Source organism: Neovison vison, chromosome 11 (genome assembly GCF_020171115.1).
Source record: "Neovison vison isolate M4711 chromosome 11, ASM_NN_V1, whole genome shotgun sequence".
In the NCBI taxonomy this organism is placed as follows: domain Eukaryota; kingdom Metazoa; phylum Chordata; class Mammalia; order Carnivora; family Mustelidae; genus Neogale; species Neogale vison.
Window position 1 is genome coordinate 132,227,432 of NC_058101.1, and position 15,848 is coordinate 132,243,279.

Consider the following 15,848-nt stretch of genomic DNA (forward strand, 5'->3'; position numbering starts at 1 on the left):
AATTCTCAGACACAATTCAAAATAAAATGAGATAAGATGCACTATTAGTATTTTTTTAGTGTGATAATTATTGTATCATATTAACTCCTTTTATGTCTCCAGTTAGTTAGAACTCTATTGCATTTTCAACCATTATATTTAGTATGTGAATGACTCTAGTGGCTCATCAACTTTTTTTAAAAAATTTTTTTATTTCTTTTCAGCGTAACAGTATTCATTGTTTTTGCACCACACCCAGTGCTCCATGTAAGCCATGCCTTCTCTAATACCCACCACCTGGTTCCCCCAGCTCATCAACTTTTAATACATTCCATTGAAAATGTACTTATCGACATATTAGTAGGTATAAAAACTTCAGTGTACTTGGGGATTTTAGTGGATATATCACATATAAATATAAATAAATAGAATATAAAATAGAATAGTACTTATTTTAAGGTAAACATGATTAGAGTATTCACTATCTATAATAGTGAAGAGTATTCACTATCTATAATAAATCATCATGTATGTAGTTCACCCTCCAAACCCCCAAAGAAATAATCATTTTTATCTTAAGCATTTAAAAGTATTCCACAAGGTAGCCAAAAAAATGATCTGAAATTTCTTGAAATCCATGTGATTTAGTACCATACTTTGGATTTTTGAGTCAGGTATTATTTACTTATATTTCCAGAGGAATAACTACCAAGCCACTTTACAAGTGAATACAACTTATATAATTTGAAATTCTAAGTGCTGTAAGGATTACCAAGAGTAAATTTTGAAGAAATACCACATGTATTACCCAGCCTGAAAAGCATATATATTAAAATAAAGTTTTTGACATTACTCTACCAAAGTTTGTCAGGAAAAATACTGCAAATTAAAAATCAAAACCTTCTGTATGTACCTTCACCATATGATTACATGCATAAGGTTCACAAACAGACTTCTAGCATTCACAAGTACAACTCTACCCCAAAAATGAAATGTCTGAAAGTATCTTGTTCGGGATTATACACAAAAATCTGGAAGTGTGCAGTGACTGGAATGAACTCCATACACAGTTGAGTCTAACCTCAATTAAAATTAAATGGCTTAATCTCTGTTTTCTCATTATTAAATTAGACGATAATAAAGATTCCTTCTTCTGAAAAGTCAACGTAGATTCAGTTAATTTTTCTATATATTTATATACATTGGTATAGATACATACATATTTGATTTTTATTAGAAAAATAATAACTTTTTTAAGAATACTTTTGTTCCTATAAAAAAACACCTTATGATTTTACTTAATTTGTAAGTCAGTTTCAATATAATGTCTAGTCTGACATATTTCTAAGATAAAATATTTAAAATATATCAGAAATAGAAGTCCTGATACTCTCTCATTTAATGATAAGAATTGAATGAAAAACCCAGATAAGATTACATTAATAAATCTAGTTTTAGGGGTGCCTGGGTGGCTCAGTGGGTTAAAGCCTCTGCCTTCAGCTCAGGTCATGATTCCAGGGTGCTGGTATTGAGCGCCATATGGGGCTCTCTGCTAAGCGGGGAGCCTGCTTCCTCCTCTCTCTCTGCCTGCTTCTCTGTCTACTTGTGATCTCTGTCAGTCAAATAAATAAATAAAATCTTTAAAATAAATAAATAAATAAATAGATAAATAAATAAATAAATCTAGTTTTATTTTCCTTTAAATTAGGAAAAGTTTTAATGCATGGTGATTTGCTTTTGCAAAACTGTAGAATGTCTTTATTAAAAAATAATGAATAATCAAGATTGCACTGGTATACTATCTTTGTTTAGCATCTTAGATATTCAAGACATGAGTCACTTTGAAGAAATCTTACCTACTTGAGAAACCCAAGTGCTTTCTAGAAAAATGTGGTGGGCCTAAAAACCTTAAACACTGAAAAAAATCAGCTTGCATGGAAAATATGACTAAAATTATAGAATTCTTAATATATAGTCCTAGAGCACACACCTTTTTTGCTGTCAAATTATCAAAATCATAAGACGTAACACTATGATCAAATATCTCAAGCATTACTAGCTTCAATCTATTGTAATCATTATAGAAAATAATACAGCAGTAGCCATTTCTAAACTTAAGTATAATCAGTTGATTTTACCAAGTAATTCAAATTCTGGGGAAATTTTAAAATAACAATAAAAGCTTTGAATGGATTTCAAATATACCTTTTCAAAGTTTATATATCACTCAATATTCATGTAAAAACTGCATGCTAACAATTAATAATATGTAAATTTTACTAAAATGCATATTTAGTATGATCTCAATAAATCATATATATAACTATTAAATTTTAACTGTCCTATGGAAAATGACAATTAATTCCAAAAAATGTCATTATGAAAGAAAAGAATCTATTAATTTATCATTAGTCAGGACAGAATAATACTATCACACTGAAACCATGTTAAGAAGTTATTATTACAGGTTGGCTGGGTGTCTCAGTTGGTTAAGCAACTGCCTTTGACTCAGGTCATGATCCTGGAGTTCTACATCGGGCTCCCTGCTCGGCAAGGAGTCTGCGTCTCCCTCTTATCTTTCTCCTCTCATACTCTCTTTTTCATCCTCTCTCTCTCTCAAATAAATAAATAAAATCTTAGAAAAAAAAAAAGAAGTTACTAGTAATAAAATTTGCCTTCCTTTTCAAGAATGCCGCTATATAATAACTCATTCTTAAAAATCCATGCTAAGTTTTCAGTTGAACCTTTGGGATATATTTAATACTTTCTGATGCAGAGAAAAAAAAATTAAAATTTTAATTTGAAAAAATGTTTTAAATTACCAAGTTTTATATTTTCAGAAAAACTCTGGAAAATTGTGGAGCAAGTCCCAATCAAAAACAACCTGAGAGTTCCTAATTTCAAATTTATGAAATATATAAAAATGGGACTTGACTCTCAGTATGGAATTGCTAATTGAAAACATCAGGACTGCTTAGGAATTGCTAAGGATGGATGTCCTCTACCTTTGTGCTTTTTGGTTTTTGGAAGTTTAGAAGGATGCTGCCACAGGTCCTGGCTAGAACACAAACCCATGTTTAAGTTCAGTGTATCTAAGCTAACCAGTAACATTTTCGGATAGGACCCAACTTATTCTTAAGGCTATCACAGATTTGGGCCACCTGGGTGGCTCATTCAGTTAAGCATCTGCCTTCAACTCAGGTCACGATCCCAGGGTCCTGGGATTGAGTCCTGCATCAGGCTCCTTGCTCAGTGGGAAGCCTGCTTCTCCCTCTCCCTGACTCTCTCCCTGCTTGTGCTCTCTCTGTCAAATAAATAAATATAATCTTTAAAAGACTATCACAGATTTAATTTAAGCCAACTAATGCTTTATAGTATTGAAGCATTAAAGCATACTAGGTGTCTATTTCTGATGTTCTTTTTTCTGGACCAAGGACACTGTGCTAAGATCTAAAAAGTGGGGCAGGAAAGATCTGCTATCACAGAGTGGGGTCTTTATCGTGTTCCAACAATTTATAAATCAAACCTGTTTACCTTCTATTACAAATAGGACCCCCCAAAATTGGGAGAAATGGTGAAGCTTCTTTAAGTGTTTAAATAACCATGAACTCACAATTTCAAAAAGGTTATGTTGCACTTAAAGATATATCCATTCCCTACATATGAAAAAGACAATTTTTGAGGGAAAGCATAGTGACAAAGAAAGGTAATATCAAAATATCCTTAATGCCTTCTTGAGCTCCCTCTACTGATTTTTAGACAGTCGTTAAACTGACAGAGATTTTTTAACAAAACATATATAATTATCAAGATGTCCAATCGAGTGCCAGGATCAAGGGTTGTTTTCAGAGCTGGGCACAGAATTCTACTCCAGACATTATCAATTAAATTGTACTATTTGTGCACAGACAGGAAAACAAACTCAATGGAAGATTTTCCCTATCCTCAGGCTTCAGTAAATAAAAAATGGGACACTTGTCCAAAGAAAATAAACATAGAGGGTATTTATTTTAAATCTTTGTTGTCATTAATTGTAAATATATAGACTTAAAATGCAAAGCATTTCTAGAATTTTTTCTCTTCATTTTTAAAAATTTTTACCTCAGTTAATTATAACTTTATGAGAAATCTCACCAAAAGAAGTAATTTAGGGAAAGCATTGCCACAATTTGTGCAAGTTCTTTCAAGTCATACTTTTTGGTTTTTTGTAAATGCACTAACTTTTGAGATTCTGCCAAAGGACTGAGATGTTGTGCATCTAATTGCTGTATTTATTTCATAAAGTTGTGGATGTATCTAGATCACATTTCTTTTGCATTTTCCTTACATGGTCCCATGATGTCATACTTTTTAATAAGCACTGTGGTTTCTCAAGCATGTGCACAAACGCAAAAGGCATGCTAAGCATTTCTCTTCCCCTAATAATGCCATAGTGTCTAGGATAATGAATCACTTGACATAAATACCAGCTCACTGGATCATTGCCTCAGAGGATCATAGATTTTAAAGCCCTTAAGTTTTCTATGAAAGAATGTGAAGTTCTGAACAAATAAGCTATACAATGCAGAGTACAAACTAGTTTTCAGAAATTAGTTTCAAGTCCCAGAATTTGGTTGCAATATCTGCTCTGTATCGTGTATTTAAAAGTGGAAGGAAAAATTGATCTAAATAACACATCTCAAACATATTGTAGTGCCAAGCAAAGAAGGATGCTAATTTTCACTAATAAAAAAAAATCAAAAATTAAAAAAAATAATAATTTTCATCATGATGGGAGCCTTTGGATTTTGACAATAATTTGACATTCATAAATGGAAAAGATACACTAAAGAATACATATAAATGGGTTGAGCCGCTGTCTTTGGCTCGGGTCATGATCTCAGGGTCCTGGGATCAAGTCCTGCGTTGGGCTCTCTGCTCAGCGGGGAGCCTGCTTCCTCCTCTCTCTCTCTGCCTGCCTCTCTGCCTACTTGTGATCTCTGTCAAATAAATAAATAAAATCTTTAAAAAAAAAAAGAATACATATAAATGGCCAACAGTACATGAAAAGTTGTTCAACATCACTAATCATCAGGGAAATGCAGACTGAAACCACTATGAGCTATCACCTCACACCTGTTAGGAGGTCTATTATCAAACAAGAAAAAAAAAAAAAAGCAAAAACCAATAACCCTGTGCATTGTTGGCAGGAATGTAAAATGATACAGGCGCTATGGAAAACAGTATAGACGTTCCTTAAAAGTTTAGAATATAAATATCATATGATCCACTGATCCAACTCTTTCTGGCTATTTATCCAAAAAATTAAAAGCAGCATCTCAAAGAGATATCTTCATCCTCACATTCATTGCAACATTATTCACAATATCCATAAGGAATGTCAGTTTATCAGAAACTACTTAATGGGTACCACAGAATGCCAGAGTTGGCACCCAAGATAACCCCTACCTTAGATACCACTTTTATTCCTTAGTAATCCTTTACCTGTTTAGCTTTTGATGGTGACATTTATCACTAACAGACATGAACTTCTGTCTGTATTAGTTTGCTTATTGTCTGTCTTTCCTCAGAAGGAATAGGGTGGGAACTTTCTATCATTCTCACTCAATTCCCAGCACCCCAAAGGGCACCTGAAACACAGTAAGCACTTAATTATATTTATTGAAATGATTATTTTATATTAAATATGTTTAAATGTTTTTTAAGAAAATTACTGTTTATTAAATTTAAAATTGAATTGATATACTAGTTAATTTTCTTTAGCTTTTGTCAAGATAAAATTACCATAATTGTATGAAAACTATAAAAGATGTAAGTGCAATAAAATTTTTTGTATAATAAATGTAAATAAAAATAATTACCTAAATGTTTATCAATTTTTAGACCAAATAAATAAGAACAAAATTATTAGTATCATAAATGTGATATTCTTTTGAAGATGACATTCTTTTAAAATGTAAAGTTTTTCTTTCAAAATAAATATAATTTATTGTACCATTTTCACTTTCTATATAATATATAAAGCATAATATTAAATATAAATCCCTGATTTGCATGGAAAGATTCTATGTTGCATAAATAAGATAATAATAATAAACCCTTTGTGTGATTTTCAATTTGTCAGAGACCAAAGGCAAAAAAATAAATAAATAAAAACGGAATAGATTAACAAAACCTAGAATCTAAAAACATTAACCAATCCATGAGCACAAATTACATGTACAAACATAATAGAGGCAGACATAAAGGATAAACTTCAATGAGGACTGTATAATATGTAAATGAAGTAATTTTAAACCACAGAGTTTTGCACACATGGAAGGAATTCCTAGGGTTCTTCCTTTAAAAAGACCTTAAGATTAATTAGGAAGAACAACCTAAGTCACATAAAAAATCCAAAAGCCACACCAGACTGTTCATTGCATAGTTCAGGTCATAAATGCTGGAGATTAGGGGACAACAGCAATAGAGAAAAGGTTCTAAGGTTCAAGCAGAACTTGGGTCAGGTATAGTAGGCAGAATTCTTACATGCGTCCCAATGACCCACAGTCTTGTATAATCCCCTCATCTTGTGTGTAGGTAGAACTTTTAACTTGCTTTTGACCAATGGAAGATGACAAAATGATACAGTGTTCTTGTGGTTATTACATTATATGGAAAGGAGGAGAGATTTAAGACATAATTAGGGTTCCAAGTCAGCTAACCTTATGTTATCAAAAAAGGGGGTTATTGTAGTTGGATTTGACCTAATGAGATGGGCCCTTTAAAAGCAGATTTATAGATCAGAAACTGAAGGAATCAGTGAAATTTTTACCTGGCCTTGACAAAATAAACTTTCATGGATTCTGAGCTGAAAAGAAAGAAAAGAAAAAAGAAAGAAAGAAAGAGAAAGAAAGAGAGAGGGAGGAAAAAGAAAATATATATTTTTTTAATTTATTTGACAGAGAGAGACCACAGGTAGGTAGAGAGGCTGGCAGAGAGAGAGAGAGAGAGAGAAGCAGGCTCACTGCCGAGCAGAGAGCCCGATGTGGGACTCGATCCCAGGACCCTGAGATCATGACCTGAGCCGAAGGCAGCGGCCTAACCCACTGAGCCACCCAGGCGCCCCAGAAAAAGAAAATCTTACCTATGACCAGTGATCTTAGAGGAGGAACCTGGGTCTCGAATAAGATCCCACTCCTGGCTGAAAACTTGATGTGAGATTCTAAGCAGAGGACCCAGCTAGTCTGAACCCAGACTTGTGACTCATGGAAACTGAGATAATAAATGCTTAAACCACTGAGGTTATGACAATTTTTATACAGCAATAGAAAAAAAATATGTACATGTGAAAAAAATACGGATCTTGGTGATATCCAAGGTGATGCTGACTTGACATTAATTGCAACAAAAACTGGAGCCTCTGGAAAGCACATATGAGCACAATGTGCTCTTATATTATTAAAAAACTTGGCTGGAAATAAAGAAGTGAGATGTAGGTGGAGATTCTTGAACACACAACAGTGCAGACAGGACATTCATTTTGTACAGAGGAAAGGAATCATACTTTATATTTTGACCCATCTCTGTTTTACATACGTGCTTTGCACACATGAGAAAATTGAAAATCAAATTGATTATTCGCAGGCTATAGAACCAATAACAACAACAAATAGAGAATTTCAACTTAATAGAGTAAAAAGTAGCGATCCACTGATGATTTCTGAAGAACACAGTGATAGTTAAAAGCTTACTTTACAAGACCAGTGCTCTAAACCCTGAGCTATGGAGCCTAAAAGCTTACTTTAACTGAGAGGAATCTAGAAGAGGTATGAAGTCTGTATCCGTGAAAATAGTGATATTAATCAGGCAGCTGGTTTCAGACAGAGCTTGGTCTAGGTCCCAACTCTGTAGGCAATGTCACTCTTTAAGCTTTGGTCTTTCACTATCTACCTTATACGGTGTTGTGCATATAGAATGTAATGATGTTTATGAATACTTAGCATATTGTATGATACACTATGAATTGCTAAAAAAATTACTTTCTATTTTTGTCATCTGTTATTATCACTGCAGGAAGAAATAAGAATCAGGGAGATCAATGTAGGGAGTGTCAAAATAATTTCTATTGAGATGGGATAGTGTGGGTCAAGGTAAAAGTGATAAGATGAAGGAATAGCAAATAGGAATTAGGTAAAGTTATATAACAAAGGGAAGAATGTCAAAACTTGGGGAGTCCCTGCATATAGTATAGTAATAATGATGTATGTTTAAAACACCTGTGAGTTTTTCAGACCTAGGTGAATAGGAAAGTGTGTCATTAACTGACAGGCAACAAAATTAGGATGGGAGACCACATTAAGGATGAGATGATAAGTTCATGGAGTTTGTGCTGTCACCATGAAATCAGAGTTAAAATGTCCAGCAGACCTTTGTAAATACATTAATGGAGTTCAGATCTGGGCCAGAGCTATATATTTGGAAGATATCTGTGAAGAGAGAATAAATGTAACTGTTGGAGTGAACAGACTTCCTGCAGTGCTCCACAGAGAATGAGGAACAGCGAGTCAAATGAATAGTGTACAAAATGGTTCAGAAATGTCAAGATTAAAAACTTTTATACCAGGCTTCATTTCAAAAGTAAAGCACCAATATTGCTAACTGATATGTAAAATATTTAATAAAAGCTGTATTGTCTTTCACATTTAAGTTAATTTCCTCTATAAATCAAACTTTTCTATCTCCTTTGGGATCCATTTAATAAGGATAACCCAAAACTTGTGTAATGAGGATTCACTAGGGAATCTGATGCAACTCTGTGGCTCACCTGAGAAGTGTGTTATAATTATGGCCAGCAGTATTCACCTCTTATCCTACTCAGTGAGCTTAATCCTCTATGAAAACAAAGAGCATCAGCTAGTGGTCAATGTTTCCCTTCATACCTCAAATAGAGTTAAAAAACAATAAATGCAGTATTTAGTGGTTTCTAAGTGTTCAAGAACCACTTTAGACTACCTCTTTTTATTTTGATTGCTTTATTTCATCTCACAGTCTATTTAAAATATTAGTAGCTAACTAGTCTGAAGGTTTGAATAGGACACAAGTGATAATTGCTTGAAGTGGGCTGAAGTTCAAGATGCCTTTATATTTGATATTCAGTAGGACTCTTTGGGGGGGAACCTAGAACTCTTTGGACATATTAAAGTGTATTCTACTGTTCTTATTCTATTTAACTTGGAAAGGGAAATATTGTCTGTCCCTACTGCTATTAATGGTCAATGAGATCAGGCAATGTAGCATCTTTCTAATATTAAATTCAAAGGAAAAACTTCTTAAAACCTTTGTGCAGTCTAAAGTGTGTATACTTAAAAAAATGCTATAAAATCATTTCTATATAACTTAATAATTAAGTGAAAGACTTGGAGAAAGAGTAAAGGTGGATTCACGTTTAGTGAAGAAAGTCTCACAGAAAATGCATAGTTTTAAGTAAGACACACCCAGTTGAATATTTGACCTAAACAGAGGTGCTGGAGTGCACAGTATAGCTGCACAAGGGATGAGTTAGGTATGATTGTCTAATCCACCTGTGCCTAGTTGTGTGATCAGAGCCTGGAGAGGTATACAATTTTGATCTGAGTGTCTACTTTCTCATATCTCAAATGAGGACAATATGAATTTTTCAGTCATACAAATGTTAGACTTAATGTAAATAAAATAGCCTAATATGAATAAAATATATACGTACATATATGTGAATAAAATATATGTTTATGTATTAATACTTTGAATGGTATCTCTGTCTTCTTCTTGTCATAAGCAAGGCTCCAGGCTCAAAAACTTTATGCTCAAGTATCAATACACAATTTACTGTGAGACAGCAAATGTATTTATCAGTGGCAAATCACTCTCTTTCTTTGGAAAGATGAATGGAACCCTCCTCCTTAATCCTAAACGAGTCAGTTCAGAGTCTGGTTGATGTCAGGATCACAGCAATTACTATAGTCTGAGAAAAGGGGGCACATATCTACAGAGTACATGGGGGCATTTGCCTCTTCATGTTAGTAAAACATCTTTACTTTGAGGGTTTTAGAAATTATAAAAGATAAAGCCTTGATGGTCACTAGAGCACTACCTAATGTGTTTCGTGGAAGTGGTCCAATCATGAAAGGCAAATTATTTCCATTTCATCATCATCTTTGGGGAACGTAGTTCAGACCTGTAGTTTTAATTGCTACTGTATGTATGTTTTAATTGCTACCTTAGTGCTACTAACATAGAAAAAATACATCACTAAAGTAAGTTTCTCTTAACTGTCAATTACAATAGATATATTTAAATAAAACTGAACGAGAAAAGTGTTTTCAAATCTTTTGCCTTGTGTTTTAGAATTGCTAGCAGTGCTATGAACCAGTTATGAGTTGGAATAATATTCTCTGTATTGACATGCAAATGAACTCACTAAGCAACTACTTTGCTTTAGAGATTTACATAATTTGATACCAAAAGCTACATTAAATTAATATTAATTACTTGGTTTTAAAGCAAGAAAGTTGAGAGTGAAGCTGCTCTTCTTCCCACATTTTATGACATCTATGCATGAAAACACTGATATACAAGGAATGAAAATATCTTAGGTATAGGGATATTCCAGCTGTATCCCATAGAAGTGCATGGCTTATTACCCCAAAATGTATATGAAGTAAACCCGATGTATCTCTTTTAGAGATAGAAACTTTCAAATCCTTTATCAGCACTCATTTTTTTTTTTTCAGAATCGATGTGGTACTATAAACTCTTCATTACATACACATCAATTCTGCTGCTTATTTCTGGCAAATTTTCATTTCCAGTTGTCCCTTCCCTTGCCAATCACACCATGAGAGCTTATGAATGACATTTTCGTGGCAAAAAATTGGTATGTACTAAAGCGTAACAGCCTAAATAAAAATAACAACAAAAAGACACATTTTCTACTAAAAATCTATATTGCATTATAGCTTGTCAAGTGAATTTTTTTTTGTATTAAGTAGCATTTCTTGAACTTGCTTAAGATCATTCCCACTGCAAAAAAAAAAAAAAATCATTCCCACTGCAGGTTTGTGGTAGAGTACACCAAGAAATATATATGTATACACACACACACATACACACACACACACTGTACACACAATGTACACACATACATACTCATTATATCACACACTCATACTATTATTTAATATTGTCTCAAAAAAACATATTAAAACTCCTTGGAATTCTGAATTTATCAAAAATACTCTCTCATCTGCTATACTAATATTAACTTCCTCAGTACTAAGGTGATTAAAGCACAAAGGGACCAATTGTTTTGTTGTGAATGTTGTGGTGACCAATTTAATGGGAAAATTAGGAATTTCCACAAGGGACCCCACAGTTCACCTTAACTAGTCTAGGCCCAAAGGACAATGGAGGTGTTGAAGCAGAAGGTGATTAAGTCTGTTTGGTAAGATAATTGGTCACATGACTGTTACAATAATGTTAACAACAGGAAGCATTTTTTCTGGCCTATTAGTTCACATGAGGGTTTAAAACTTTATAATACATTAAGTAATAAAAATACTAGAGTTATTAGGGGGATTGGGTTTGGGGCAGAATTGATAGAAATATATTATTGAAGGTGTTTTGGAATCATTTCTAAATGATAATTAAACATGAAAAATTGCTATTATTCAAAGAAAATTCTCAGTAAACTATAATTTGCATAATCTCTTAAGTATAATTTAAAAATTACTTTAAAAAAGTCAATCCCCTAAAACTTTTTAACACATTTCTGGTTTATTATCATTTTCTTTAATTCTCTACTGTACATGTTAGTTAATAGATTTTTTAAAAAAACAACGGTTTCATTTTTGTCTTAAATTATCAAACAGCATAGTTATTCATCTTATCTACAAGAAAAAAAAGACATCTACCCAGTATTATCATTTTTAAAGTTTCGACAAGCTCACTGTGTTTTAAGAAACCAAGATGCAATTAAGAAAGATAACTTGAGCTTGTCATGTGACATAAAATTATATTAGTTCAGTAATTTTTCTATATATTTGGTAAAACTTCATCATCTTGGAGTAGAAACTGTTGCATGTACTTATAGAACCTATGCAATGAAATGAATTCATGCTTTAGCAGGCTATCTATAGTGCTATTGAATATTCCTTTGAATTTCACATGGACAAGTTGTAACTCCAAAATATGGTCATTTTTTGGTGTAGCAAAAAATTTGTGAAGAGTCACCACATTTGAATATCTTTAATAGGTGTCCTCAAAGTTGGCAATTTTATTTGTTTACAGTAAGAGTTGTATTCTGTATCCAAACAGCATCCCCTATGTGCTAAGTTTGGGCTTATCATGGTCATCTAATTATCTAATTTTACCTTACCTCAGAACTAAGATATAAAAGCTAATAATGTAAAAAAAATCATGAAAAATGTTTCTAATATTTTAAATTTTAAATCTCATAGAAACTACTTTACTAGTTTCATGATTGACAATAGCATGCTTTGATTTTAGTGCTTAACCATCTCCCTGTGACAACACTAAACTTCATCTGAAAGAATTCCTGATACTGGTAGTTCAGGGGAACTGTTTATACTCAAACAAAGATACACATCTTAAAAAACTTTATGCAAAAAGAAATCAATGAGATACTGAAATATATTTAGGTGAGCATAGTGTTTATTTCTGTTCTTGCCTTTCCAGTAAGTTATAAAATTAAAAATAAATTGATATTTCAGTAAAGAAAAGAAAACTGAAATTAAAAGAAGCCGTTTGAAATTCCATAGTCAGAGTGCTTATACTCACATAGTTTTAAAAAGAAAATTTCAAAATGTATTGAAGAAAATAATTATTCTAAATTAATTTAAAGGAGGATGTTTGGTAGGAGTTTCAGGGCCTAGTGCTTCATATATCTTCCTTTGCCTCTCTACCTGTTCAGTGTTTAAAAAATTTGTATCAATATTTAATGTATGATCACATGACTGACAGGAATCCTACAAAGAACAATCTGCTCAGGGTAAAACATGAGAACAACTTAAGGGCATTTACATTTAGCCTGTAGTGTTTGCAATAATATCCATTTCGTGTAACAATCACTCTCATGTAAGACTGTGCTGTAAATGAAATGAAAAATCTCTATGCAGAGGAACTATTTTAAGTCATAAACTTTAAAGCTGAAGTTCATACTTGGTAAGTGTAATGCAACTAGAGCAGAAATTTTTATGATAATTTTAAATAGCCAAATATATAAACTTAAATTAACATACTCTTGAGTATGCTGAAAAACATAGCCCTAGTCAGTTGAATGATACTTATTAAGTCTGAAACAGCTTATATTTTACAAGCTCCTATTAAGATAGGATGTCTAGTTGCAACCTGAACTCTCTCCCTGGAAGGTAAACCTCTCCTCTATATTTTTCCAGCCATCATTTATTCTTATTCTAATGTCACTAAATGACATAAATGAAAATTAATAATCTATTTTTCAGACAATCATCATGCCTGTCAAATAAAGTCATGAATAGTAATAAGAAATACACAGAGCACAGTTAACTTCCATCATTTAATAATTGTTCACTATGAGAAGTACTGTTCAGTGGTTTTCTGTACTGAATTCTTTCTTCATACACACTCAAACCACATTGCCAATTGACAAAAGGAACATAGCTTCAAAAGAAAATCTCCTAAGTAGAGAAAAGCTCTCTGTTAAACATGCAAGAGGTTAAACATTGCTGAAATAGCGAGACATTTTCTCAGCCCACGCTTCCCAGTTCCATTCAATTACCAACAGCAGTAGCGGCTATAATACAAGCTAATACTGTATTATTAAATCAGAGCTTCCCATTTACATCCACCTCTAACCTGAGGGGGTGGGGAGGGGAAGACATTTACTAGTCAATAGCAGAATAAACAGCCCCCAACTTGGAAATACACATGACCTTGGGGTGTAGAATTCTCAGAGACTGAGTTTCACAAGTTTTATTTGGATCTACTGCATAATAACACATCTAATGCACCCAACATGGTAAAAATGCTCTTATCCCTCCCACCTCCCCTCCAAAAATGCTAAGAGAACTCTGTACTTTGTAGTTTATGCCATAGATCTCAGAAGTAATCTTGATTAATCAGAGATTAATCCACTCAAATATTTTTTTAAGATTACATTTGTTTTAAACAACTTGTTGGTTGATTTATTTAATGTCATTTACTAATATATATGGGGCTTGCATTGAATGTTTCTTGTTTCTCAAGCCATGCTGGAAGTGTTGCTCTACAAATATTTATATTTATAAACCAGATGTAACCTGATGACATTAACTTCACACACATACACAACCTCAACTTCCCCTCTAGGATTCAGTGCTTAATCACCAACTGATGTTCTTGTAATAAAAATAGTAGTAGTAATTATTAAAATAATTATTGCAATCATTGCCAAAAGTCCCGTTTCAAATTATAAAAATCACAACTTGCTTTTTAAATTTTTGTATAGTACTCTGCATTCCCCCCCATTTGTAATAATTTATAATATTCTTTTTCTTACCTTATTTTAAGAGTCAAAAAAGTCTCCCAGAAAGATTCCTAAATGGTGTGGATATATAAATCACAATAATAACAATAGTTAAAAAAAAAAACCTAAAAGATCGTTTCAGCTAGGAAAAGAGGAAAATAGTTTGGTCTAAAACTATAGAAATCTCCAAAGTCACGCTTGAACGGGAGCCTAGGTGGCAAACAGAGGACTCTCTCCCACGTCGGATACCACACTCCTTTGTCAAGTTGATATGGTCCTGCTGGTGAAGCGGGTCCCGCAGGGCATAGAGAGTGCAAGAGGGCGTTGCCTCCAGGTGCTAGAGCAACCCGTCCGCTCGCGTCCCAGGTTCAGCACCGACAGCGCAGTGGACAGCACCAGCTCCTCTCACCTCCAGTTTGTCTCAGTCACTGAACCAGGCTGATTCTCGCGCCTCCTCCCACAGCAAAAGCGGCTGCCACTCAACCCGGGCGTGCCCCGCCCCCATCATCTGACGTAACTATTTTGCATACCAACTCCCTGAGAGGTGCGGGGCCGCCCCTTTGACTGGGCTTACTGCTAGGGTCAGCTGAGGCAATCGAGACGACAAAATCCAGGTTATTGAGCAACGTTGGTTTCATTGGACTTCATGATCGGTCCAGAATAAACTAAATGCTTTTGGCGTGGCCTGAGCTTTTCCCTTCGCTGGGACTGCCGTTTCTGTGCGCTCTAAAGATCGCTGCTGGCACAGCTCTGGCAGAAAGCAGGGGCGGAGGGTGGGGGCAAAGGAGCATTGAGAGGAGAGGCTGGGGAGGCGGGAGGAGAAGGGACTTGAGATTGGAATGACTCTATCCAACCACTCCAAAAAAACATCCCCGCTCCTTTTGATCTCCCTGGCCAAACTTTCCTCCTGCTCCCTACCATTTGTTTACTGGAAAGGATGGTTTTGGTGTTCCGTTCCCTTTCCTCGGCTCACGGAGCTGCTAGAGGGAGTCGCTGCAGCAGAAACTTGTCCTGGAGGGGGGAAAAAAATGCTCTGAGCACTGGAAGAAAATGTGAAAACTGGCTATGCTTATCATCATTCGTAAACATTGTTTTTCTTATTTTTTTTTATGTGAATGCTGTATAGTATATATCAAGTATTCACGTGTTCTTATAAAATCTATGGAAGCGTCCCTCTTCATTCTTATGATTTAAATACATCATCAAACTATGTGAAGTTGGAGATTCCAGGGTTAAAAAAAATCATTTAATAATGAAAAAAAGTGAAAGTTTCTCAGCTTCAACTTCCACTGCCAAAATCCTGAAGGTTATGTAATATTTATTATGTCTAATATATCAATTGTTCTAT

General features: G+C 33.9%; 1 protein-coding gene across 1 annotated transcript in view; it reads right to left on the reverse strand.

Annotated features, from left to right (window-relative positions):
- FSTL5 (follistatin like 5) overlaps window positions 1-14,931 on the reverse strand; it is a 764,561-nt gene extending 749,630 nt beyond the window's left edge. The window contains exon 1 of the mRNA XM_044224773.1: window positions 14,534-14,931. The gene's annotated coding sequence lies outside the window, so the exon portion shown is untranslated. The remainder of the gene's footprint in view (window positions 1-14,533) is intronic.
- Between the last annotated feature and the right edge of the window lie 917 nt (window positions 14,932-15,848).